Source organism: Scyliorhinus canicula, chromosome 2 (assembly GCF_902713615.1).
Source record: "Scyliorhinus canicula chromosome 2, sScyCan1.1, whole genome shotgun sequence".
NCBI lineage: Eukaryota > Metazoa > Chordata > Chondrichthyes > Carcharhiniformes > Scyliorhinidae > Scyliorhinus > Scyliorhinus canicula.
This window is the reverse complement of record NC_052147.1, coordinates 248,158,832-248,163,659: the sequence shown is the minus strand read 5'-3', so window position 1 is coordinate 248,163,659 and position 4,828 is coordinate 248,158,832.

The window sequence follows — 4,828 nt, the reverse complement described above, 5'->3', positions numbered from 1 at the left end:
CAGTGTTTGCCGCTAAACCCTCTCCAGTGTATCACAGCACGCAAAATCGGATCTTACCAATAAACCATGCCCAGTGCCAAAATTTGTCTGCTTTACTTATGCAAACAGTCTTGAGTTGAATGACAAGATTTCATTAATCTTATTGACAATATCATTTCATGAATTTAATTTGGATATACCTTTTGGTCATCTGAACTGATGGGGCAGGTGTGAGAAAGCATATACAATTATCAAATTGCAGGATTGAGCCTTTTTTTGTGTTTTGTAAGTGATTTCTGTCATTTGTGATATTCTATGTGTAGTATAAAGGTCTGGCACATACAGGGTGGAATTTTACCACAATTTGTCAGAATGACTGAAAACCTAGATGAATCTCGCCAAATGCACAGCAGAGTTTTCACATCAGATCTTCTGACATTCTGAGCAAAATCAATTGGGGGCTTTGTTTACACCATCGAAGTGGTGGGCCGGGGCCTCATAGAGCCAGTAAGGCACATCGGGGTGCCATCTTTAAAGGGCAACCTGATCTGAACTAGAAATAAACTCCCCACAACCGCACTCCCCTCATGAACGTGGAGGACGACCCACAAAAGCATCAGGGGATCCTCCACCCTCCCCCACCAACGCACAAGCAATGGGGCTTCACCCCTTTCCCCCACATAACAGAAACACCCCCAAAATGGGGCTCCCCAGAGGGTCTGCTCCTGGCACCAAACCCTGGCACCAGTTAGCAGCAGTTGGCACTTCCAGTTTGGCACAGGCAGGGGAAGTGGCAACTTTGCCAGGTTGGCACTGCCCTGGCACAGGTTGGCACTTCCCTATGTCACCAGGTGATGCTGCCCCAGCACAGATTGACGGTACGCCTGGCAGTGCTAACCTGACAGTGCCAGAGGGCAGTGCCAACATGTGCCAGAGATCAGTGCCAGGGAACTTGACTTTACATCCCCCAGGGAGATGTCCTCAATTAATTCACGCCTTTATATGTCTGTTCTAAATATTGCCGGCATGATGTCACGTTGGTGAGATACTAATATTATGTGAGTGTGCTCATTAATTATATAAAAATGTATTTAAATGCATTGTAATGAGGTTCTCGCCCTTTGTGGGCGTGAACCTCATTACGTCACCGGCTAGTGGTGGGGAAAATAGGGAAATGAGATCTCACCGACGCAAATCTTATTTCCCAACCTCCCGATATTTTGCACCTGCATTGCTGTTCTCATTGACAGCGAACATGGGCGCACAATTGCCCCCAAAGGACTAATGTGGGACTGAGTACAGTACTGCCCGCACAGTGGCATGAGGAAGTGCATGATCCCCATCGAGATCAGTATGATGTTGAGCCACATAGGCCTAAGCATGGAGGCTGCTCCTCACTTGCACACTTTACTGTATATTTGGAAATAGTTCAAGCAGTTAATAATGACTCACAGTTAACCTTCTCATGACTGCAAAGATTTCATCAAACATAGAACATACAGTGCAAAAGAAGGCCCTTCGGCCCATCAAGTCTGCACCGACCCAACTTAAGCCCTCACTTCCACCCTATCCCCGTAACTCAATAACCCCACCTAACCTTTTTGGTCATTAAGGGCAATATATCATGGCCAATCCACCTAACCTGCATGTCTTTGGACTGTGGGAGGAAACCGTAGGACCCGGAAGAAACCCACGCATTCACGGGGAGAGCGTGCAGACTCCGCACAGACAGGGACCCAGCAGGGAATCGAACCTGGGACACTGGCACTGTGAAGCCACAGTGAAATGAAATGAAAAATGAATGAAATGAAAATCGCTTATTGTCACAAGTAGGCTTCAAATGATGTTACTGTGAAAAGCCCCTAGTCGCTACATTCCGGCGCCTGTTTGGGGAGGCTGTTACGGGAATCAAACCGTGCTGCTGTCCTGCTTGGTCTGCTTTCAAAGCCAGCGATTTAGCCCTGTGCTAAACAGCCCCTGTTCTATCCACTTGTGCTACCGTGCTGCCCGAAACCTACTGAGATGTAACCAGCACACCGCAACACTGTCCACCTAAGTTTTTGTGTTCTGACATGCTCCCACATAAATATTTTCTGATGCAATTTTGCAGTTTGTGGGCGAGAATGCCAAGTTGCCCAAGGTTTTCTGGAGAAATTGTGGAAATTGGCATTATATTGCAATGTCTTTGGTAACATTGTGCTTTTATTAAATACTTTTTCAAATAGGTACAAAAAACTTTATCAGGTGATTTTGCAGATTTAATCTGATTGGCCAATAGCTCCATCAGTACTGGCAGTGCCAGGGGGCAACATTGGCAGCAACCAGGACCACAGCTGAAGAGAGGAGCCCAATGCTAAGAATCCCCAGAGTAGGTAAGTCCAGGATCTTGGACTGGTAATGTTTGGGTGCCTTAAAAATCTGGTTTTAAATGTCTAATGGCGACCGTGAAACCATTGCTGATTGTCATAAAAGCCCATCTGGTTCACTATTGTTCTGAGGAAAGGAAATCTGCCATCCTTACCTGGTCTGGCCAACATGTGAATCCAGATCCACAGCAATGCACTTGATCCTCAAATGCCCTCTGAAATGGAGGGCACTTCAGGATGGGCAGTAATGCTGGTCCAGCCAGTGACACCCACATCCCATGAGCAAATAAAAAAACCTGGGACCGGGGCAGTTGGGGGAGGGGTGTGTGGAGAGGATGAGTTTAAAAGAGGGAGTGGGTAGAAAGGAACAAGGGTTCGGTCTAAGGAGGGTGGCTGTGGTATGATTGACAAAGGGCAACCCCCAAAGGGCGACCCCTCCCTTCCTTCCCAGTCTTTAAACATTTCTTGTTAAAAATTGGTCTTCCCCATTCCCACCCTGTTGACCATGACAAATGTGACGTGATGTAGGCAATGTATTCTGAGGGTGAATAAATGTGATAACAAACCTAATTGACCCTTAAAAGGTCAATTCAATGTGGTTGGCAAGCTGACTATTTTGACACTGGCTACCCCCCTCTCCCCCATATTATGGGATTAAGCTTGGGGATGGGCAGCAATGTGGTGGATTGGGCCACATTGGAGCCCCCCCCCCCCCCCCCCCCGACCCCAGAGTCTCCCTCAGGGACCACACCAAAGTTCTGCACATAAAATTCAGCCCTGTAGCTCCTTTTCCCTCAAGTCTAAATTTTTGCAGTGACATGCACACTGGAGTTAGGTAATAATTATCCCCACCAGTTTTCCACATTCAACCAATCCCATTATTTCATCTATCATTCCTGTGCCATTCCATTCTACTTCTGAGTCCCCATTCCTCTCATTAATCCCGTCCCATCCCTCAAAGAAGCAGTCTGTCCAGTCGGGGCAATTTTGTTGTTGGGTTTCCTTTATCTTCCACTTTTTTTGTTCTCATCCAACACCTGCCACACTACCACCACCAACAGAATATTTGTCATAGATAGGGGAGGCAGTGGTGTAGTGGTATTGTCGCTGGACTTGTAATCCAGCGTCATGCTCTGGGTACCTAGGTTCAAATTCTGCCACGGCAGATGGTGAAATTTGAGTTCAATATTTAAAAAATGGAATTAAAGATGATCATGAAAACGTTGTTAATTGTCATAAAAACCCATCTGGTTCACTAATGTCCTTTAGGGAAGGAAATCTGTAGTTATTACCTCGTCTTGGCCTACAGCAATGTGGTTGACTTTTAAAAGGCCCACAGGGATGGGCAATAAATGCTGGTCCAGCCAGCGATGCTCGCATCCCATGAACGAATAAAAAGAAACAGGCTGCAGTCCCCCATCTACCCCATGCACCTCTACTTGCGCCAGGCACTGCCCAGCAAATGAACCCACTGATTAAACTGATCAATCAAAACAGACTGGACAGACAAAAACTGAGCATTATAATGCTCAGATTCGAAAGAACAGAGGCTGCTCCTGCCACAGTCTTCATGCTACAATAGGAGTGTGCTGAGGTTTTCTCAAGCTGCTTCTATAAGCTGCTAAGTCAGTAAAGCAACAAAGAAAATGTAACATCGGTAACCAAAATCAAATGAAATCCTATTTTCTTTCTTGTGAAATTCCACTGATAGATGGTGACCTTTCCGGAGACGTATCTTAGTCCGATGTTAGAACATTAAGACAATTGAGGTAAAGAACCTGAGAGAGACAGATAATATGTGGTATGACTTCAGAATGGATCAATTAAATTGTGACTTGAATATTTTGCTCTGATTGCCTAATGTAAGATATTAGGATTGATTAACAATTGACTCCAGTTGAATGGTAGAATATAGATCATCAGTGCTGCATAATGACGACAATCAAACTGATTTCCAAAAACGCCCAGCAAATTAGCCAGAAAGAGAACAAAGATCCATCTGATTGTGGATGGAGATGGGGGACTACTGAAATGTTCTTGTATAATGGTGCATTTAACCCAATTGTATCCAGTCTGATCTTTAAAGATTTATAGGAGCAATTTATTTAGCGCATTTTCAGACACACATTTTACCCTGTGGGGAATACTGGCAGAAACCATAAAACAAATGTTTTTTTTAAACGTCAGGAGCGCCAATTATGCTGAAACTTGCAATACTTGCATTTCACATTGTTCCAATTATCAGCAAAATGTGATTTGAAATTCACCTATTTACAATGTATGTTGCATTAGTAACTGACATGGTAGACCAGAACTGTTGGCATTTCAGTGTTTCCCATTCAGAAGGTCAGATCTGGTATGTGTCCAGTCTACAGGTTCAAAATAACTAGGTATCTCCGGTCACTGGATCTTCATGCTTTGGTTTATTACATCTTTACAATTTTCGAGCCACCAATTCCATTTCCCTCACCAAATCTTGGGCT